Genomic DNA, 23,483 nt, shown 5'->3' on the forward strand with positions numbered 1-23,483 from the left:
TACCGCGAAGCCACAACCCCAGTCCCCCTCTTAATGTTCTAAATAAATTTTATTTTTTAAAAATCTTTTCTCACCAAAGGTTCATGGAGATATTCTATTTACTTCCAGAAGCCCAACTGATAGATCTATTTAACCTCTTACACATAGATCTGCCATCCGTGGCTGTGCGTGTGGTATGAGGGTTCAGGCTCAGTCTGCCATCCGTGGCTCTGCATGTGGTGTGAGGGTCCAGGCTTAATCTGCCATCCGTGGCTGTGCATGTGGTGTGAGGATCCAGGCTCAGTCTGCCATCTGTGGCTGTGCGTGTGGTGTGAGGTCCAGGCTTGTTTTCCTCACTTTCAATTTGGACTTTTAAAGTCAGCAGATATTGCTTTTGTAGTTAGGAGAAAACACATTTTTTAAAAAATGTACAAGTGAAATGAAATAACAGAGAGGTGTCTCAGGCTGGACCCCAGGACTCCCAGCTCCTCCCATGCTGGCCTTGACCATGAGGGGCTGCACTACTGTGTTGTGCTTTCAGAAAAGCTCAGTCAGCCCTGGAGGCCTTGGCTGGCATCGAGGCCTGGGCTGGGGTCCTTCTGGGGAATTCCCTGGGGACAGCTGGTCACATAGTTCCCAGGTCCCCCCTGGGAGTGAGACAGATGAAACAGAAGGGCTCCTCTTTAGAGTCCCTGTCCCTCTGCGACTGAGTGGCCTGTGGGGGCTGTCCATCTTGTGCCTGTGGGCGTGGAAGGGAGTGCTGCCTTGCACCTTGATGGGCACTTCTCCCACAGAACGGTCGTTTGCCCACAGACACACCCCACCCCGTCTTCAAGGAACAGCCGTCCCAGCTGGAGCCGAGCTTGAAGGCAGAGATGGCGCTGAGCCCAGAGTCCCCAACCACATTCCCTGCGCTGGCTGTGTCAGGCAGTGCCACGCCCAAGCCACCTGGTGGCCCCAATGTGTCCCTCAACAGCTCCTGGACCAGCCTGACGGAGCCCGGCTCCTTGCAGGACCTGGTGGCCATGGGGGCCCTCAGGGCAGTGCTCTCGGCCATGGGTCTGGTGGGCATGGTGGGCAATGTGTACATGCTGGTGGTCACGTGCCGCTTCCTGCGCATATCGGCCTCCATATACGCCTATGTGGTGAACCTGGCTCTGGCAGACCTTCTTTACCTGCTCAGCATCCCCTTCGTTGTGGCCACCTACATCACCAAGGACTGGCACTTTGGTGACGTGGGCTGCCGCATCCTCTTCAGCCTGGATTTCCTGAACATGCATGCCAGCATCTTCACCCTGACCGTCATGAGCAGTGAGTGCCATGCTGCAGTCTTGAGACCCCTGTACACTGTGCAGCGCTCCAAGGGCTACCGCAAGCTGCTGGTGCTGGGCACCTGGCTGCTGGCAATGCTGCTGACCCTGCCCATGATGCTCGCCATTCGGCTGTTCCACAGGGGCCCCAAGAGTCTCTGCCTGCCGGCCTGGGGCCCACATGCACACCGCGCCTACCTGACGCTGCTCTTCAGGACCAGCATCGTGGGGCCCGGCCTGGTCATCGGGCTGCTCTACGCCTGCCTGGCCCGGGCCTACTAGCTGTCACAGCTGGCCTCCTGCAGGCAGACACGGCAACTGCCCAACCCCAGGGTGCTCCGCCTCATCCTCAGCGTTGTCCTGCTCTTCTGGGCCTGCTTCCTGCCCTTCTGGCTGTGGCAGCTGCTCTCCCAGTACGATGAGGCCCTCCTGCTGGCACCCCGGACAGCGCGCATCGTCAACTACCTGACCACCTGCCTCACCTACGGCAACAGCTGCCTCAACCCCTTCCTCTACACTCTGCTCACCAAGAACTACCGCGAGCACATGCCGGGACGCCCACGCTCTAGGGGCAGCAGTGGCCATAGGGGCACCAGCAGCTTCCTGCCCAGTCACGTCCACTTCCAGAGGGACTCAGGACACTCACTGTCCTCCAGCAGCCAACAGGCCACAGAGACCCTCATACTGTCCCCTGTGGCAGCTGGTGGGGCCTGTGTCTGAGTCCCCTGTGTGAGCCTACTGGTCAGGGAGTCCAGGCAGGGAAGGCCCCAGAGCCCAGGTCATGCCCTGCGGCCCTTCCCAAGCACCCACTCCCAGCTGGCCTCTGCTGCTCTTCCTCCACCTTCTTCTGTTTCTCACTGCTGCCCTCAGCGAGATGGCCACATCCCCACCATATGCAGATGCTCCTCCCGCACACGTCTCTGGAGCCAGGCCTGCCTCCCAGGCCCATGGGGGTCTGATGCCCAGCCTTGTGGTCCCAGAGCAGCCCTTCTGCCCTCATGGCTGGGAAGGCCGTGGGCACCTCTTCCCTATCCCCTGCCCCAGCCCTCCTGACTGCTGCTCTTCCCTGCTTAGCCCTGGGCACAATAAAGCCGGAGCTCTGCAGCCTCTGCCTCAGCCCAATAGCTGAGGAGGGTCAGGGAGGAGGGTCCTGCCCCTGGCCCTGGCCCGGGGGGCTGCCCTGAGCCCGTGGGGATGTTGTCCAGGGCCTGAACATGTCATCCCTGACACTGAGGGACAGTCCTTCCCTCAGTGTCAGGGATGACATGTACAGGTGGCCTCCCGGGCCTCAGGGAGGGGCAGGGAGAGGCAGGACGAGGTCTCCTCTGGCATGCTGGAAGTGTGGGGGAGCCAGGCCAGGGAGGCTGAGCCACCTCGTGAACCAGCCCCAGGCCCCACAGCACCACACAACAGTGAACCACAAGGAGGAACCACAGGTGGAGGAAGACCACAGGAACATGGCTCTGTGGGCAGGCGCGCCAGGAGGGCCCCTGTTCTAGACCCCACTTCTCTGGGAACCCTCCTGCCCTCCAGAGCCAAGGTACCCCAGAGGGGGGACTTTCTGGAGCCACAGGGCTGACCATGGCCCCTGACCCCCTGAGGTGGACATGAGCAAAGTGTTGGGTCTCTTGGGGGCACGGGTGGCCTCACGGCCCAGGGAGAGAGTCACAGCATCCCAACATGCCTGACCCCACCTGAAAGCTCTTCTGGAGCAGAGAGCAGGGGACCACAGGGATGAGCCTGAGATGTGGCCTGGTCTGGTCCCCCCAGCCAAGGTCAGGGAAGGGAACATGCATGAGTCTCTGAGCACCTGAGATGTCCCAGATGTTCCCACAGGTCCGACAGGAGTAGAGTCCTAGAGAAAGACACGTGTGCACATGTCTGTGAGTGTGCACACATCTAGCGCACCTTGGTGTGGAGAGGGCGGGAGGGAGACCCAGGGGTGGAGAGGGCAGGTGAGCACTAGGCAGCATCCTTGCAGAAACTGAGGCGGCGGCTGGTCAGCTGAGCACTGGCGTTCCACCCCAGGGAGAGTCGGGCAGGTGTAGGGTCCTGCTGAGACAAAGCACTCTGCAGGCCACAGGGTGCAATGCAGCCCACAGGGGGGCACCTGGCCCTCATCTGGCCTCTCCTGGCTCCTCTACTGGCCCTCACCTGGCCTTCACCTGACTCTCACCTGGCCTCACCTGGCTCTTCACCTGGCATTCACCTGGTCCTCACCCTGACCCTTCACCTGGCCATCATCTGACCCACACCTGGCCTTCACCTGGCCGTCACCTGGTCTCTCCTGGCTCCTCTCCTGGCCCTCACCTGGCCTTCACCTGACCCTCACCTGGCCTCACCTGGCTCTTCACCTGGCATTGACCTAGTCCTCACCCTGACCCTTCACCTGGCCATCATCTGACCCTCACCTGGCCTTCACCTGGCCGTCACCTGGTCTCTCCTGGCTCCTCTCCTGGCCCTCACCTGGCCTTCACCTGACCCTCACCTGGCCTCACCTGGCTCTTCACCTGGCATTCACCTGGTCCTCACCCTGACCCTTCACCTGGCCATCATCTGACCCTCACCTGGCCTTCACCTGGCCCTCACCTGGCCTCACCTGGCTCCTCCCTGGTCCTCACCTGACCTTCACCTGATCATCACCTGGCCCTTAACCTGGCCTTCACCTGGTCCTCACCTGGCCCTCATCTGGCCCTCACCTGGCCATCTTTTCATACCTCCCACAAGGTACACACAGAAACTCAAGGACCCTACACAACTTGCTACGGCTCAGTACCCCCTGACCCCACCCTCAGCCACTCCCTTTCCACCTCATTCCTGGTACCCAAGTCCCAGTGAGCTGCCAGAATCCAGCTCCCAGGGGCAGTAGGTGCCATCAAAGCCAGGAAGGTGATCTATGCAGGCTCCTCTAGCTCAGAAGTGTGTAAAGCCCAGCAGGCACTGTGAAGGCCTCTGGCCCCACCTGCCCTGGCCACACCTCTGCTCTGAGGCCAGGCTGGCCCTGAGACCCAGCCTGGCCCCCAAGACTCTGAGGCTGCCTAGGGTCCATGGGTCTGAGGCAGACAAGACCAGAGCAAGGCAGACAGCAGAGGGTCAGGACGAGGGTGCACACAGGTCGGTGTGCACAGATGGACTGAGCATCAGGCCTCCTGTCTCCTTGTTGGTCTGAAGCCCACCTCCCCAGCAAGGGCTCTTAGCTGCATGCCTAAAACTCAGCTGTGTGAAGTGTGCTGCAGTGATCAGGCCATCCACAGAGGGGCGCCACTCTCACCACAAACCATCCCAGGACACGTGTCTCCTGCAGGATACACACACAGCAAAGGCTCTGGAGACTGTGGGCTGGCAGCCTCAAGGCAGAATCTTCTCTCCTGTCTGAAGGTCTGGGAGCTAGCAGCTTTCAGACTCGCCCACATGGTGTGGTGCAGCTCGGCTACCTAGAGGTGGATGCCTGGGTCTGGTGTGGGGCTGCCTCAGAACTGGCAAATCCCAGCCGTGGGGCTGGGTGGGTGCAGGCTAATGCGTCCTCAGTAGAGACCCACTGCTCCCTGGGTGGCTGTGCCATGGGCACTCACCCCTGAGGCAGGACTCTTCCTGTCCTGGCCTGCACGCGGACCTCTTGTAATTTGGAAGCATCTAGGGGAAGAGATTTCTCTGCACAGAAGCTACTTGAGAATCCCCTTGTGAGATGCTCAGTTGGGATGGAAAGTGTGGTAGGTCTGGGCTGGAGCGGGGTGAATGGTGTGGATCCAGGCTGTGGGGGGCACACAAGGCTCCCAGGAAGACCTCGAACAGCGAAGCGGCCAGCATGGGGACTGGCTGGACTGAAGGGAGTGACATCCTGCCAGGCTATGGGATACAGCCCTCTCTCCACTGACCCCACCCAACTGCCTCAGAGCAGAGCAAAATTAGGAAGGGGAAGGTGACCTGATAGGCTGTGGCCCACAAGTGGTGGTGAATGAACAAAAGTGTGCACTGGGTCCCTTGGCTGGGAGTGGACACAGAGTACATGATCAGTTTTCTGGGTGCCTGTCTTTTCTGGCCAGTGGTCTCCAGGCAGGTCTGCAGGGGCTGGATCACCTCTGCCCTGGCAGAGGGGTGACACCACAACTCCAGGCTGTCCATGGGGCCCCATGGAACTTTTTCAAGTACCCTGAGCTCCCAGGGGAGTGGCCCAGCCCAGTCCAAGGGCTACAGAGCTGAGGCTGTGACTTCCCCAGGCCCCACCCTCTCTCCCCAACAGCAAGCATTGAGATGTCGCTAATCTGGGTGCACAGGGGGAGAACAGCAGGTGCCCAGCTGTGTGGGGACACACCAGGGCAAGGAGGTACAGATCTCACTACCCAGGCACCTGCCCAGGTCTGTGAGTCCTGTTACATAATTTACCAACAAGAAACACACACACCTAAGTTCCCTGTACTTCTAACTTTTCCAGGAATAAAGCTCTTGGGAAGTACCACCTACGACAAGTAGATACCACTGTTTACTTGTCCACAGAGCTCTCTGCTTTGGGACATTGTCTCCATCAAAAAGAAATTGAGGGGATACCTACTGGATTGTGGGTGACCACAGCAATAACATTTATGGGTGAGAGGTGGCCCTGGCCTGGGAGGGTGGCAGGGTGGATGACTGTGATTCATTTCCAAAAGCCTGAGCTCCTCCTGCCCAGAGCATACACCTGCCTGCCAGGTGGGTCCTGCCTGACTACCTGAAGGGCCACCTGGGGAAGGCCCTGGGCTCCGTCATCCTCTGGGTGTGGAGCAGGCACTGGGGAGGTTGTCCCAACAGTGCAGGCACCTTCCCCCCTCCCCATGTGCAAAGACAGGATTTTCCATTTAAATTCCAGACAGATGATGGAACCAGTGGGAAGGCAGCTTGTGGCCAGTGGGCAGCTCAACTCAGGCCTTTTCCAGGCTAGCTCGGGCCCCAGAGGAGCCCCGTCCCACAAGCCATCTGGGGCAGGTGCCAGGTTGGCCCTGGCCCTGGCTGGACAGTACCATCCTGTGGCTTTGCTCTCCTATACTCCAAGTTTGGTGGGCTGGGTGGTGAGTGCAGTAAGAGTGGGAAGGCAGCCTTGCGTGCCCAGCAGCCTGAGGACTCTGTTCAATGCTCTGGCCCCTCTGCCTCCCCTGCCAGCCCAGCCAGGACACCTCCCACTATCTCAGGCCGCCCAGAGGTCACCACCTGGGAGGTCTCTCCCCTCTCCATCCTGCCCCCATCTGGCCTCTGCTGCATCTTTCATGGGGCCCATGTGAACCCCCTTCATTGAGGGACTGGAGGCTTGAGGGGCTTCCAGGCCACATCAGGACCTGCAGGTGGGGGCCATGGTATGCATATGACCCGGGAAGTGCTGGACAGACTCCAGTGCCTGGAAATGATGTGTCCTTGCCCTTGCCGGGTATGGGCTGGTGACTGTCCACCCCAACCAGGAGTGCTGCCCCTCTACTTGGCCACACTGAGCCCTCCATAGTGTCTGGCTCTCCGTAATGTGATTGACAGTCCAGAGCTGTGTCTCACCCCAGAGCTATGCATCAGCATGAAATCCAGAGACGGTGCAGCTGCCCAGGGTGGTGGCCCTATGAGCTGGCAGTCAGTGCCGGCCACCCCATTCCAGGTTTCCTCCTGGGGCCTGGGGGCCTGATGAGGGGGCCCACATACAAGCTGAAATAAACACTCGGGTCATCCCATGTTGGTTGGGGCCTCCATGAGGGGTCCCAGGGGCCCAAGGGGCTGGGTGGGGCATGGGGGAGGGTGAGCCCTCAGGGGCATCTGCAAAATGCCTCCAAGGTTGTGCCCAGGTATTGGCCTCCTCATCAGAGAGAGATGGGAGTGATCACTGGGCTACCCCAGCTCAGCACTGTGTCCCTTGCCCACGAGCCCCAGATGGGCCCAGAGGTTGGGGTTGGGCAGGAGGGGCCCTGGGGAGGGGCAGGAGGTGTTGAGGGGTGGCCACATATCCAGCAGCCCACCTTATGCCAGAGGCCCTGTGGTGCCCTGCCCTCCCCAAGCACCTCATCTGCCAGCTTTGTCCTTTGTCAACGTCACAGGAGGGGACAGAGAATGGCCGTGACCCCACACTGTGCAGTGACCCTCATCAGCCTCCTCAGTAATGGAAGTCAGCCCCAGCTCAATCTCCCCTCAATCTTCTAGACCTTGAAATGGGTTAAGAGGGAAGGAAAGCAGGCATGGGAGGCACACCTGTGACCCCAGGAGGGTGCCAAGGTCAAGGCCAGCCTGGACAGCTCAATGAGACCCTGTCAAAGTAAAAAAAGAAAAGGGCTGGAGATGTAGCTGGTAGAGCACCCCTGGGTTTAACTCCCAGTACCCCGCAAAAAAAGGACCTGGAGGTGGAAGAAAAGGTAAGGGGAGGGGGAGGGAGGAAGAGGGGGAGGGGGAGGGGAGGGAGGGAACCAGGGACCTGATTTCCTCTGTGGGCGGCTCAGGCATAGACCTCCCCTGCTCTCTGGCAGACAGGGCCAGTTCAGCTGCCAGTGCGATTGTGTGCTGCCCCCTGCTGGCCGGGACCTGAAAGAACCCCAGATCCACTGGGACAAAGAGCAAGAGGGAGGTTGGGGAGAGTCCCCTTCCTGTCTCAGTGACAAGCAGAAGTGCCCCCAACCCTGAGCCCCAGAGCCCTGCTGAAGGCATGGGAAAGAGATGTCTGGTGACTGAGATGTCTCGCCAGAGGCCAGCAGCACCATAGAGATCCTCAGGCAGGGTGGCCCCCCAGGCCACATCCCTGGGTCCCTCAGCTCCTCCTGAAGAGCTCTAGGTGTAAAAGCAAAACCTCACACCTGACCCTGCAAGTGCCCATCCTCCCCAGGCTTCTGTCCCCTGGCTTCCTTGTGATGTGTTTGTGGAGACCTTAAAACAAAGCACTCCAGAGTTACACAGGACATCAGACGCTTGGTGTTGACCAGGAATTGGTCTTCTGGGTTGCTATGCCCACTGGTGAAGCCCAAAGAGGAGGGAGCCAGCTGGCAGGGCCTGTATCTGTCTTGCCCTTCCAGGGAAGCTGGGGGTCTGTGAAGCATGGGTTGGAGCCCTGTCTGATGCGTGGTCACCCAGGTGATGACTGCTCAGATCTGGTCCTCTGACGCCCTCCCCTGGCCACGAGGACATCCTGCAGGCTCCTCCCACAACCCCAGAGCTCTGCCTGTGGCTGATGCACAGGCCTGGCTTTGGCCCCAGCTATGAGGATAGAGATTCAGGGTCTGCTGTTGGTCAAGTGTCCCTTGAGAAGCCTCTGAGGCCTTGTCCAGCCCCATGGCCTGTCTCCACCCAGGTGGCTTGTTTCTCTCCAGTGTCTGGCCAGCCTGAGCCACCACCGAGCTCTCCAGCAGTACGAGGCAGCAGCTTCAAGGACAGAAGTGCCCAGCCCCATGCAGGACCCCAGGGCTGGGACCAGATGGCGCAACCGTGGGGTTCCACAGTAGGGATCTGGCATGTCCCAAGCATAATTTTGGGAAGCCAAGAGGCATAAATAAAGAAAAGCCCAAGTGTGGGGGAGGACACAGCTTTTTCAGCAGGGCCTGGGAACTATAGCCTAACTGGTCAGGCCCATACAGCTGCCATCCCCGAGAAGCCAGCACGCCCAGCAGCAGAGCTGGACTGTCCACCTTCCCAGATCCACCAACTCCCCCTTAACAACATGGCCCCTGCTCTAGTATTCCCCAGGGTAGGCATGGGAGGGACTGCAGGGGCCCAGTGCTTCTGCCCACTGCCCAGGGCTTGCAGCTCTGGACCCTGCCCACACCAGAGCTCTTCCCTGTGCACGGTGGAACCTGCCAGAACAAGTACACTGCAGCTGTCCTGTGTACAGCAGAGAGGCCCCACTGCCCATGCCAGGCATGTGGTGCAGGAGGGCCTGCCAAACCACGGGCAGAGCTGACCTCAGTTCCCAGACTTCTGGCTTCAGGTCCCTTCACTCCCAGGGGGCTAGAAATGCCCCCCTTGCTTTACAAGCCCCATACAGCCCTGCACCTGGTCTCTTGAGGGCCTGAGGGCCAAGGGTAGCAGCTTCCTCCAGCATCAGGGTGCTGGGTTTCTGTTCTCGGAACTAAAAGACTCAGGGGTCACTCCAGGTAAACTGGGCTAACTGGGTTGCACAAAATAACCACACAAGAGACACATGTACCTTTTTTATTGGGGTCACTGTGACAGCTCCTCTGACCTTAAGGATTGGCAGAAAGAGAGAGAGAGAGAGCACAGGTAGGAGAAGCTATTCAAATGAGGCAAAGGGTCAGGTTTCAGGGGGCTGAGTCTATCTTCATGATGTCTACTGTCAGGTTGACTGACAGCTGGGTAGGCCACACCCAAGGGCACAGTAAGAGAAGGGGACACACACAAGGCACTTCCATGGAAGATTCTACCCTAAACAGGGCAAGGGGTTATATTACAAAGGAACAGGTGAGCGTAGCTCCACCCATGGGGCTCTAACAAGACACACCCATGCCCAAGAGACCGACCCTCAAACCCAAGAAGGGTGGGGAAAGCTCTGCCACATTTCTGTGACTGAGCGCCTCAGCACCCAGCCGGGGAGTATGACTCAGTCACGTGGGAGATTGGTCTCCCACACTGGGGTACCTGCTCCAGGGACAACGGGCCACACAGCAACACTGCTCAGCATACTAGGTAGGGGTTATTGGGAGAGTCTGGCTCCCAGGGGTACTCAGTAAGAGGTCAACCCTTGCCCTAGGGAAGGTGCCCAAGCCCAGAACTAGCCACATGGAACAATATGGGACCACACCTGACCCTGGATACACTGATGGGTGTGCTTCTCAGGCATAGGCTCCCTCCACAGCTGAGCTATTTTTTGGTTCCTCTGACCACTGATGCTCTATCAGGAAAGGCCGGGACAACACTTGGACAAGAAAGCAATGGGACAGGCAGCCTGCCAAGGCAGAAGGCCCTGGGAGAGAGCCTCCTTGGTGGGGACACACTGGGCCTGGTGCTGACAGGCACCAGCTCAGGGCCATCTGGATCATCAGACACCCACTCAGGAAGCCGCTGCTCACCAGAACCTTCTGCAAGTTGCCATTTCTGCTTCTGCCTCTGGGGAAACTGCGGACCCTGCAGGTGTTCCCATCAAATCTGCCCACACTTCAATGAGTCTTCAATGGGCCAACTGGTGTTTAAACTGGACCAGGCCAGGTGAACAAATCTGCCTGTCCACAGTACTTCCTCCCCAGGCCCCTAACCTCTCCTGAGGAAGGAGGGCCCTCAGGCTCGCTGCAAACACAGCACCACAGCAAACACACAGACCCTATGAAGCAAAACCTGCTCCTTCATTTACAGACAGATGAGAAATTAAAACAGCGCAAATCAAAATTAAGGATGATCCATAAGGCACTCTGTGCAGAGGGAATGGGCTGGACCCAGAGGGGCAGGGCGCATACTCAGGTGGCCCAGGAGTGCCACCCACTCGTGGCTGCTTCCCCAGAGGAGGGTGTGTGGACAGGCCCCAGGGATGATCCCAGGACCCCACCGGCTACGTAAATGCTGGGTCTTCGATGCTGTGGTCGGGGTTGCAGGTGAAGGCGATGGTGATGGTGTACTGGGTGCCCCAGTGAACCTTCTCCACCTGGTGCAGATTCTCAGACCCCGAGGTGAAGAAGGAGACTCGCCCTAGGAGAAAAGAGGGGAGAGGTGACCAGAGGCCACAAGCCTGGCCAGCAGGGTTTTCACACAACACAACAGCATGACCAGTAAACCTGGCTGGACTCAGGACAAGGTGGAAACACCTCCAGCTCCATACAGGGAAGGGGCTACAGGGGCCTCTGTGGCCGGGCAGACTGCCGAAAATGCTGCGCTCCAGGCACCCCAGAAGCCAGCCCACCCCCAGGCCCCCCACAACCAGCCCACCTCCAGGCCCCCCTGCCCCCGCAGCCTGCCCACCTCCAGGGCCCCCTGCAGCCTGCCCACCTCCAGGGCCCTGCAGCCTCCATCTGGCAGTCCAAGACCTGGTTTCTCACCACATGTGGAGAATAGAGACCAAGTACAGAGGACAAACCAGAGGGGCTGCTCACTGCCACCTACGGCCCCCTTTAGGTGGAGACCCAATGGCAGCTCAGACACGGCCCAGCTGGGTGTCCTCCCAGAGAATCCTGTGCATGTCCGCTTGTGTGCTGAGATGGCCTGCGGCACGTCTTCACAGTAAGCCTGGGCTCCAGTATCGGGAAGCCCTCAGAGGTTCCCAGACGTGGTCCGCCACGGGCCTGGCTCCAGGCTTCCCTCAGAGGCCACTGCCTCCCGTCTCTTGCTCTCCTGCTTGCGACTTGGCGAAGTCTGAAGAGGGGAGGAAAGTCCCCTGGATGTGCCCCGCACCCTGGTGGCCGATGCAGTCAGACTGCTTAGAACTGCAGAGCTGGAGAAACCCTGTGCAGGGCAGGCCTGGCTCCTGCGGGCTGTTGATCCAGACCCCTTCACCCGAGGAGACTGACTATTCTAATGGCCTTGCTGAGTTCTGAGCCCCTGCAGTGAGTGGCCTGGAAACCCACGTCCGGGGCTCTGCTCCTTGCTCTATAAGGTTTCTCTACAAAAAAACTGTTTGCCACTCATGGAGAAAACTGCTGACATGCTGACCTGTGTGACCTCACCCAGGTTTCATAAAATGCAATTATATAAGCCAGCAGGGGTGGCACATGTCTGTAATCCCAGCATCTCGGGAGGTGGAGGCAGGAGGAGCACAAGTTCAAAGTCAGCCTCAGCAACCTAGTGAGGCCCTAGGCAACTCAGCGAGACTCTGTCTGTAAATAAAATATAAAAAATGGCTGGGGAATGTGGCTCGGTGGTTAAGTGTACATGAGTTCAATCCCTAAAGAACCCCCAAAAATTTAAAAAACAAGGGCTGGAGATGTAGCTCAGTAATAAAGTACCCTGAATTCAGTCTATGTCTCTCTGTCTATCTACTCACCCTTCTGGTACTGGTGATGAACCCAGAGACACTTGAAAAACTGAGCCACATCCCTGCCCTTTCTTATTTTTTATTTTGAGACAGGGCCTCTCTAAGCTGCCCAGGCTGGCCTGGAACTTGCAGTCCTCCCGCCTCCGGTTCCTGAGTTGTTGAGATTACAGGCGTAACCACTGTACCTACCGGGTTCATGCTTAAAATGTCTAAAAGCAAGACCTGCTGAAGAGCTGCAGTCCACGGTTTTCCCACAGAAGTGCTGACTGAGCTTCTGGGGAACAGGCTGGCTGCACTACTGCTGTGCAGCTGGACAGACATCTGGCCAAACTGGTGACAAAAGACCAAGTGAGGCCAGGACAGAGCCAGCTGAACCTCCCAGCTAGAGGGGGAGGCCTGTTAGGGGGACTGCGGCCACAGCACTGTGTCCAAGAGCAGCCCCAGCCCAAGCCCACTGTGGGTGATGGCATAAGTGCTCACAGGGCCAGGAGCAAAGGGCCATCTACAACCCCAGCAGCTCAGGAGTCTGAGAAAGGAGGATTGCAAGTCTGGAAGCTTCCACCATGACCCCTATGCTGCAGGAAAAGCAGTGTGTGTCCAAACCCCCCACACAAGGGGAAATCCTCCACTCTGTCCCTGCAGTGTGGCCTCCTCATGAGACCCCCAGCACCCCCAGAATGAACCCCAGCACCTCCTGTGGCTTCCCCCCATGGTCGCCCCGATGCAGGCGCATCCCTTGACCTGCCTGCCTCCCAACGTGCTGGCGTCCAACACCCAACAGACCCAGGTGGACAGACCCAGTTGATCTTTCCAGGCTCAGCACAGGGCTGGCTTTAGGACTGGAGCTGCCAGCAGGGGTCACAGGCACCCCTAGGACAGAGCACCAAGGCCAGCCGGGCCCGACACACCTCTGACGTGCCCACCTGGTGCAGCATGGCAGGCAGGGGCACTGTGGACCTTGTGGCTGCGGGCCATGGACTCAGGACCTTCCGCAGGTCAGGTGCAGGCCCACTGCAGGACACCTACTGCCTCCCACGAGAGGCCCCTATGGGCAAAGGTGTCCGCCTGGTGCTCCTTGTCCTTCTCAGAGAGCCCTTCCCTACGTGCCATGGGGCCACCTCTCTGCACAGGCACCAGGAGTCTCAAGGATGAAAGAGGCCCCGGGTCCCAGCTCCTAGAACCCAAATGGTCTGGGGCTTTCTGGCAAGCAGAGGTAACCCCCCATGGCCTGCTGTCCATCCCTGCAGGCTGCTTCTCCTCTCTGCACATCACTCAGTGCCCAGAGCCCCCTCCAGATGGGAGGACCAAGGCCAGGCACTGTGCTGCTCACCTTCCAAGGGTCACCCACTGAGCGTGGGTGGCAGCCTGGGGCATTCCAGCCACCCCTCACCCAGGGTTCTGAGGGAGGAGGTGGGTGGGGCCGGGCAGGTGACCGCTGAGGGGCCACGTGTGCCTCACATCAGGCGGGAAGCCTCGCCGGACGTTTCCACTCACTCTCTTGGTGTTGGAGATGGACACAGAGCCCCGCGCAGCCTTCACCTGACCCAGATCTCCATATCTGAGAAGGGCACTGAGCAGGTTCACACCCCAGGGGGCCCAGGACTCTGTGTGCCACAGTGATGCCACCAGGTGCCCGGCTCTGCAACTGACCTACAGTGACCTCAAGCCACAGATACTGGCTTCCTGGTATCACAGCAGCAGGTGGACCTGGACACCCCCCAGCATCAAGCCTAAAATACAGCAGGCGCTCTGCGAATGCAGCACTGCCCAAGTGTAGTTGTCCACCCACAGCCCACAAACATGCACAGGTGTGAAGTGGTCACTGACTAGGCAAGGCTGACGTCCAAGCCCTGGCCTGCTGGCCAGCCTGTGTGTCCTACCTGCTCTTGGCTCCACTGTCTTGTTGGCCCCTTCCTCCATGAACACGAAGCGTCCTCCGCCAAAGTCCTCCAGGTAGTCGGAGAGATAGAGCAGCGAGGTGTAGTCGAAGGAACCGTAGGTCACCTGCGGAGGAGGTGGGAAAGAGGCTCAGGAGGGAGCGCCCTTGGTGTCCACAGGTCCTGGCCCCAGGCCAGTTTCTCCCTCCAGCCTGGGAACCTGCAGAGTGCACAGTGTGGGTGCTGAGCTGGGGCCTCCCAGGCACCAGGCACCTGAGCGGCGTGTTCCAGCAAAACACAAGCTGAGGTCTATCAAGGAGCTGGTGGGCAGGCTCCCGTGGGAGGTGCGACCAAGCAGCAGGGCAGTGTCCAGAGGAGGGCACTTTGCTTCCCCCAGGTGGGGGCAGACCCAGACTTTTTTCTTTTTCTTTTTTTTTTTTTTTTGGTACTGGGGATTGAACCCAGGGGCTCTCAACCACTGAGCCACACCCCCAGTAACCCCCACTTTGTGTGTGTGTTTGTGTGTGTGGTGCTGGGGATCAAACCCAGGGCCTTCTGCATGTGATGCAAGCACTCCACCAACTGAGAGGACAAGGAGAGATCAAGCCGGGGAGGTGGGCAGGGCGCGAATTAGTGAGCAAAGGGAGCATGGGAGGTGCCCAGGAGGTAAATGTTGGGGACAGCACATCACTTCTCATCTCCTTCACTGACACCTGGGAAACTGTCCCTCCACTTAGGGTGTGCCCTGACGCCCTGGAGAAAAGGCCCAGAATGTCAGGACATAAGTGCTGCACAGCAGATGCCTGTGGCCGAGCCCAACAGCCACGCAGAAGAAAGTGGGCCAAGCTAGCAGCCCCGCAGGGCCCACCTTGTCCATGTGTGCATTCCAGTACTCATCGTGAGCTGTCCGGGCCTCCAAGCTGTTCATGTGGGAAAAAAAGGTGGGTTTCGTCAGGTACAGCGAAGACACACTGATGCCAAAAGCCTTGGCGATGGTGAGCTGCACCTTCTGCTGCACGTCCTTGCGAGGACACAAGGTGGCCTTCAGGAACAGCTTGGCCAGTCCATGGGAGTTCTCTGTGGCCCCAGAGGTGAGGAGATACCACAACACTGCTGGAGCCCACGGGCCAGTTCCCCCACCTGCGGTCCCAGAGCAGGCCAGGCCTGGAGGAGGTGGGGTCCCGAAAGCAGGAGGAGCCCTGCTGCAAGCCCACCCTGCAGCTGAAGATGCCACAGCAGCATCCAGGGGGACCCCAGGCCCCGAGGTGCATCTGACCAGCATCGAGGCTCCAGGCAGTGCAGACCCCAGGAGCCTAAGCTGGGAGAGCAGAGCGGGAGTGGGTTGGACAGGCTCACCTGTGACTCCAGTGTCCAGACACACCAGCCTACACCTCCACCTACATACCCACACCCTGCTTGCACACCTACATACACACACACCCCTGCCTGCACACCTAGGCACACACACACACCCCTCCCTGTACACCTAGGCACACACATACACCACTCCCTGCACACCTAGGCAGTCACACACACACACACACACACACACACACACGTCTGCATTCTAGGCACACACATACACCCATGCATACATACCTAGGCACACACACACACCCCTGTCCATATACACATCACACCACAACACACCCCTGTCTACATATACACAGCCTTCGTGAATGTCACTCCTGCCACAGGGATGAACACTTGTTTTCCAAGATGGCAACGTGCATACATACCTGTCTACATACACACCACACACACCTCTGCCTGCACACCTAGGTACACACATGCACAGGCCTACCTGAGCTCACACCTATGCACTTCATATAAACCTGTGTATAGCTCATGCACACACACACACGTGCACACCTTTGTTACAGTACATGCAGAGGTACACGACACACACACCTGTTCTGTGCACACACAGCTGCATGTGCATATGCGGGTGCACACAAATGCACGCCAAGCTACACATCCACATATGCTGCCTATATGCGAGTCCTCATGCACACATAAAAGCACATGCACTGCGTCCTGAACCTGCTTCAGGCATTTAGCCTAAGAGCAGCTGCACACAAGTCCTCGCACATTTCCAGACCTCATGGCTCCTTCAACGTGGGTGTCACAGGACAATAGTACTCCTGGACACAGGCTCCCACCAGGGGGCCGCATCATGCCCCCATTGACTCATCATGTTGGAAAACCAGTGTTCTTCCCTGAGGCGGGGGTGACATTCAAAGAGGCTGTGTGGACTGCCTGTCACATCAGGAATGCTTCCAGCCTCCTTTGGGTGGACAAGTGTGTACCAACATTTGTCACCAACCACGGCACAAGAAGAACTACAGGAATGTCATGTTCGGCTAGCTTAACTTTCCTGATTCTTGTTCACCCTCAGGTACCAAAGCTTTGCAAACAGCATTGGACCAAATTCTGGACTCAATGAAAGACCTAAAAGTCTGTGATATTCTCCAATGCCATCTTCAAACCAATGTGTCTCCACGCAGCACTGGCCAGCCAGCCGTTGCCCCAGGACAGATGCTGCTCTGCCCCAGATGGCAGGTCCTGCTTCTGTCTGCAAGCCCTGGCCCTCTCCCCCCACCTGTTCCGTGGCCTCTGCAGGCACAGGCAATGTCACCCATCCCTTCTGTCTCAGAGCCCTGCTTCTCAGTATCCGTCATGGTGGCTGCTGGCCACACAAGGAGGACCCATGCTTCTGCCCTCAGTCCTCCTGGTTCTGCTCAGGGGACCACAAAAACCCCCTGATGTCCACCAGAAGAACAGCAGTGAGAAAACACTGAACTAACCTGGGGACCGTGCCCCCCGTCCCTGCCCAGCGGCCAGGTAAACTGGAGTATAGCAGGTGCCCTGAGGAGGGCGTGTCCTGGCAGGAACCTTGCCCAGCACCTGGCACAGCAGCCCAGGGATGCTCTCGGAAACTGTCCTGCAGCTGCTGTCCCACAAACAGCTTTCTCCTCACCACAGCTGTGCCAGGTTCTGCATGGGACCCCGAGAACCCCCAGAAGCAGCCGCCTTTACAGCTCTCCCTCTCTGTTCTCTGCAGGCCTGAGAGATGCACAGCCAAGGTTCAGGCAGCAGAACATGACACTCAGTCTGCTCCCCTCACTCTGCATACTCGTGTTGTTTCACGTGATCTGAACTCAAGACATCAAAGTGCTACTGTACACTTCCTGTGTAAACAGGTTTACGCACACCAGCAAAAAGCACACTGCACAAAATAAACAAGTGAGGGCCAGTGGCCCAGCTGGTCATCTCAGAAGTCACAGGCTGGGCCCTGGGTGGACCACACACAGGGCCCTCACACAGGAGCCACGCACCTGCTGCCCACAGGCTCTGGGATGGTGGGATCTGCTAGACTGGTGTCTACTAGCTGTGCAGGCAACCAGGCCCTCCTCTTGCACCCTGGACCCTAGTCTGGGTTTCCCTGAGCAACCATTTCCCTGGAGATGTGGAGGTAGAGGGTCGGCTGTCTCCAGGCATGGGCTGGAGCCATAAGGACACAGAAGGGGCCTCACAAAGCCATGCAGGCGCAGGGGCCATACCCAGATCCATTCCAGGGAGCCACGCTATGCCCCATTGTGCCCCCGACACTGTTGGGCTAGCCGTGGAGAGGGCTGTGGGACCTTCCTGCAGCATTTCCTGCAGCCCAACATAAGTGCACAGATAAGATCTGACCTGCACACTCCATGGGACCCTCAGGACCAGACAGCAGACATGTCCTTCACGCCAAAGTGCCCTGCAGCCCTGGCGGGCACCTGCAATCAGTCTGAGGGGAGGCATGGGCTGGGTTCCTGGTCTGTGCTCTTTCTCATCCTGGTACCAGTGGCATGCCCTGCTGTTACCATGCCAACAGCCTGCTCCCTCTTGCTGCTGTGGCATCCACTGCATGGATGTGCTGTCCTCCCCTCAGTGGCCAGGGACTCTCTGGCCGGGTTGGGACACTGGAGCTCGGCACACACTGGCTTAGGTGCTCACTGCTCCTGGATGAGCACCTCACAGACTTGCTGGGCATGCCCCCGCTGCCTACTTCCAAGTCCTTCCCATTCTGGAGTGGCCACCAGTGCTGACCATTCTTACCTCACCTGTGTGCATCCCTCTCCTCAGGACTACAATGACTGGCCCAGGGTGTAAATGCAATGGGGGCTGAATAAATGCTCGCTGAACCTCCACACAGCCACCTGACCAACTTTGTGCAAGATGAAGCCCACAGGAGGCCCAGGAAAGAGTAAAGGACCATTCCATCCATACACGGAATTTAGTAAATCCCCAACTGGAATAAACTAAGATGCAAGAAGAGAGCTACAGATGGCCACACCATCACAGAAGTACTCTGAAGTTCTAGAAAAGTCTGACAATTAATCTTCCCAGATGTCTCAGGTGTGCCGTGACCATAACTCAAGCTGTTACCCAACACACAGGAGGCCTGACCCCAGGACAGGGCCACAAGCCGAGCACCAAGCACAGTGCCGAGGGCCAGGAGCTGCCTGTCCACAGGACGTGGCCTCGGGGCTGCAGCTGCAGCTGTGGAACCATGCTGGAGGCAGAGTCTGCACCTGGGAGGTCGCAGGGTGGCACTTCCTTGGGACACTCGGGGGAAGGTCCTTCCTCATTCTTCCAGCTCTGGGCCATGCAGCCCTTTGCTCAGTCCAGCTTCAGGCCTCTTTCTCCTCCTTTACAGCCTCCCTCTGCCTCCCTCTGGGGAGGACACTGTCCTTGGGTTTAGGGCCCACCCTGATAATTCAGGATGACCTCATCTCCAGGTCCTTTATTACATGTGCAAAGAGCCTCTTTCCAAACCTGGTCACACACTCAGGCTCCAGGTGCCACACCTCTGGGGGGTTGATGCCTGTGCAGCAGCTGACAGGCCCTGGGGATCTACAGAGCCTCAGGCTTGAAGGCGGCAGAGTCCCCTGAGCACCCTCTGCTCATGGGCTCGACCTCTCTGGGCAGCAACACAGCTGTCCTGTCTGTGCTGCCTGTCACCAGCCTCACACACTCCTGACTCTTCCCATCCGCTCCCTGCCTTTCAACCTCCCCATCCCACCCCAGGATCTACAAGGCCAGTGTGTCCTGAGCCATCTGTGGCACACCTTGAAAAGGCAGCAGCAAGGCCAAGGACACTGTCCTCCCAACACATGGTGCCTCCAAGTACCCATCAGGAGCAGTACCACGGTCAGTGCCAGGGACACTGTGGAGGACCCAGCCAGCCCACCTACTGGTGGGGTCACAGAGGGGTGCCTTCCCCCACCCCAGGAAGAGCAGAGTTAAAGGTAAGGAGAGAAGTGGTCAGGGGCTGCAGCCAACTCACCCCTCTTTTGGATCCTCCCAGGGAGAGGCCCTTCTCGGCTATACTGTGGGGAAAATGATTTAAACCAAAATTGAGTGACTGGAATCTGTCTAAGGTATCCAGGAACATGAATCAGTGTGATCTGGATCATGTCTCCAGGCTCTGCTGTGATGTATAAAACACAAGCAGACCAGAGCCCTCAGCCTTCAGAGCAAGTGAAGACACTGTCAGGTTGATGAAAGTGACTTAGGAACAAAGCACCAAGCAGCAAAAGAAACATCAATCAGGCCCACGGAACCACCTGTCAATCAGCAGGGTCTCCTGGCCAATCCTGGATCTCAGCCAGTTCCCCCGACCAACTTCATTGGGACAAATGACTCTAAAAATCTCCTTTCCTGTCCCAAGTCCTTCCCTTCCTGCCGTAAGCCCCATAAAATGCCAGTCTGGTCAAGCCCCCTCACGGTTTCTCCTCAGACCTCTTCCTATCTGCTCTGTCGGTCTGAGAGTTCCACCCAGGGTGGGGGGAATCTCAATAAAGCCTTGCTCAGCGGCCTTTTAAAACCTGCCTCCTTTTGGTTGCCGCTGTTGCCTGACCTTACAGACACTACCACCTCCTGCGCTCAGGACACAGGGCTTGGGCACAGGGGCTTGGCATGAAGGAGGTCAGAGGGCCTCAGAAGCCTTGGTGGACCCAACTGATCTGCTCCTAGGCAGGTTGGGCTTGGGTGACCACACCTCAGGAGGGGAAGAGGCCGAGCAGGGTGGGGAGGTAAAGACCTCCTGTCAGCACCTGGACCAGAGAAGACCCCCATCAAGAACCAGCAGCTCTGACAGACATTTCGAGGTCACCAGGGACTCTGACCCCTTAGTAAAACACCGGTCATCCCCATAGAGCAGGAGAATGTAGAAGAGGTGCGCTCCCTACGGGGACTCTCAGCAGGACACTGTGTGGGGACAGAGGAGAGGCCTCCAGGGCCGAGTGCCACTTCTCACACTGAGTCTAAACACTGACTGGACATCAAAGCTTTCTTCAAGTTCTTTAAAAGCACCACTGCCTCCGAGCAGGCGATTCCAAGAGGGATAGGCTCTGGGGAGATGAAGCCTGGCAATATGAGAGCAGACCCGGAAACAGGATCTGGGGACCTTCCCCAAAGCAGGGGGAACAGTCTCCAGGCAGGATGGCCTTGGGCTCACTGGACAGCTGTGGACAAGCTGCCCTGAAGGGTAGGCTACGCCTCTGGAATGTTCTGTCAGAAAGGACAGCAGGGTAATGGCCTTCACTTGTGGGAAGCAAGTAACTTGTAGTCTCCCCTTGAAAGCACTTGGGAAATGATGACCGTACTGACCTGTCTGAAGTTTGCCACCTCCCACCCATGGCTCAACCCTGACCAGGTGCCTAGACAGAGCACTGCAGCACGGGGTACCTGCAAATCCGCTGTGCTTCCTCCTGGGTGACGACAATGTCGGTGACACCCCGGCCACACTTCCTGGGGGTGCAGCCTAGAGGGAAATAGGCAGGGTGAGGAGATGGCTGCTAAAGCCACTGTCCCGGGACAATGGCTGGCAAGGCCCCTCTAGAGACCCAGGGTGGCCCGTGTGGCCAACGTACCGCTTAAAGGGGAACTTCTGATGAGCAACATGCGGCTCAGTGAAGCACACCCTGCCCACAGCCTCAGCTCTGTCCATGCACGTCCTGGGCTTCCAGTGACCCTGTGATGGACAGGTTGACCAGCCCCAGGAGGCCATTTGTGTTCCCAGACTCACACCACCTGCGTTCCTCAGCTACGCTGACCACATGTCTGAGCACTCAGGCTCCCTCAGGAGGCCCTCCAAGACACCAGGCAGAACTCCTAATTCTAGCCATGCCCTTCCTCAGGGCCCTGACAATTCCCACCAAGTCCCTCTGCCTCTCCCTGTCCTGGTGACCTGTAGAGCTGAGAGGGAGGTGATTGAGAACTCAGGGGAGCCAGGGTGAACAGAGGCCAGGTGGTGGATGGGGCCAGGGCAGACAGGGGCCAGGGAGGTAGGTAGGGCCCAGGTAGATGGCAACCAGAAAGGTAGATGGGGACAGGGTTGTGGTGGACAGGGCTGGGGTGAACAGGGACAGGGCAGTGGTAGATGGGGCCAGGATGCAGAAGTGCGTCAGATGTGAGCCCAACAGGTAATCAGTCCTGTGTTCTGGCAGCAAAAGGCAGGGCCACGCCCTGGACCAAGGTGAGCAACCTAAGGATACATCAGGCTGGCTACAATTTGCTTTTTATCCCTTTTTCCTTCTTCCTACTCAGAAAGTGAACCTAGAACCTGGAAATGGAGCCATCATCCAGGAACCACATAAATAAGTAAAGGCCATACACCCAGCACCAGCACCAGGCTCGGGCCCGTGGGGCCTTCCTCTGCCCTTCATGTAAGAAGAGCAGATTCTTATTTCAACCTGTAAGGGGTGTCTGAACCCAGGGGCACTGGGTGGACAGACCCACATCCCCAGCCCTTTTTATTTTGAGACAGGATCTTGTTAAGTTGCCGAGGATTTCACTAAATTGCTGAAGCTGGCCTCAAACTTGCAATCTTCCTGTCTCAGCTTCCTGAGATTATAGATGTGCCATTTCTGGCCCCATGAACTTTTAAAATTTAAAAGTATGGCTAGGTGCAGTGGTACCAGGTACTTGGGAGGCTGAGGTGGGAGGATCACGAGTTCAAGGCCAGCCTTAGCAACTTAGCGAGACCCTGTCAGAAAATACAGATAACAAGGGTGGGCGTGTGGCTCAGTGGTAGAGCACCCCTGGTTCAACCCCTAGTGCTGGGAGCGGGGTGCCATATACACACACAGTGCTGGGGCACTTGCCTGGCTTGTGACCTGGGTTCAATCCCCAGCACACAAAACAAAATCATTGTTGAAACTGGGATGTCAGAGGGAGGAGTGCTAAGATTCAGAGCAACAGTGACGGGGGACCGTAACTCTACTGACCTCAGTGGTCATTTCACTGACCTTCTTCCACGGCCACACCTGCCTCCTCTCATCCCATTGGGTGGCAGGAGCTCGGGTTCATGTGCATTTCAATGGACCCCTTTGTAGGAGAACTTGGCAATCTTTTCTTGGTCCTAGTCCAAGGCATTGAATTAAAAAAACAAAGCAAAAAAAGCTAGTTTTTCCAGGCACAGTGGCACTGCCTATAACCCCAGTGACTCAGGAGGCTGAGGCATGGGGTTGTCGGGAGCTGCCATGGATGCAGCCATCTTTAAGCCCTGAAGTCCCAGGGCACTGACCAATTATTGCTTCAGTCTGGCAATAATTAATAGAGCCTGGTAGATAACTCGGGTGTCACCCCAGCGTGGACAGCAAGGTGTGGCTCCAGGAGTAGGCGTCACCCACAGGGGACGAGCTACACTCACCTGTTCCTTTTTAATCCTACCCCTTTGCCCTTTTTGGGATAGAATGTTCCATGGAACCTCCCCTTATGTGTCCCCTATATAGGAATAAAGAATTCTGGCGGCTCACTCTTTCCACAGAGCCTCAAGGTCGCAGAGCCGTCTCTGGATTATTGAAAAAGGAATTTCTGTGTGTTTGTGTGCTTTCTTTGCCATTTTCTTGAGTTATTGGAATATTCAGATTTTGTGAACCCAGCATTAGGTCCCCAGCTATGGCAGATGGCGACAGAGGATCACAGGTTGGAGGCCAGCCTCAGTAACTCAGTGAGACTTTGTCTCCAAACAGAAAATGAAAAGGGCTGGGATGTGGCTCAGTGGGGGAGTGTGTCTGAGTTCAAAGTGTCCCTGAGTTCAATCTCCAGTACTGCAAAAATATTGTAATAAAAATATCTAATTCTGTCCTAAAAAACTAGTCTCGAGTGCTAGGTTTTAAAAACTGAGAACACATCTGGGTGGCAGAGAATGTTCAGGAACATGCAACAGTCAGAGAAGTGGCAGGCCCTGGTGTGGGCCAGCCCTGTAAGACGTGTGCTCTCCAGGGTGCTGACTGGCCCACAGCAGTAGGCCTGGATATGCCGGGGTTCCTCTGGGCCCCGCGCCTCTCCAGCCTCTCACCTGTGCTGGCTGCCCTTTCAGTGCTGGGTTGGGGCTGGGCGGTGTGCTGGGAGGGCCCTCTGCCA

General features: G+C 57.6%; 1 pseudogene; it reads left to right on the forward strand.

Moving 5' to 3' along the window:
• The first annotated feature begins 854 nt into the window (after positions 1-854).
• On the forward strand, positions 855-2,009 carry LOC143387064 (urotensin-2 receptor-like; annotated as a pseudogene).
• Positions 2,010-23,483: the final 21,474 nt, after the last annotated feature.

This window comes from Callospermophilus lateralis, unplaced genomic scaffold (assembly GCF_048772815.1).
Source record: "Callospermophilus lateralis isolate mCalLat2 unplaced genomic scaffold, mCalLat2.hap1 Scaffold_113, whole genome shotgun sequence".
In the NCBI taxonomy this organism is placed as follows: Eukaryota; Metazoa; Chordata; class Mammalia; order Rodentia; family Sciuridae; genus Callospermophilus; species Callospermophilus lateralis.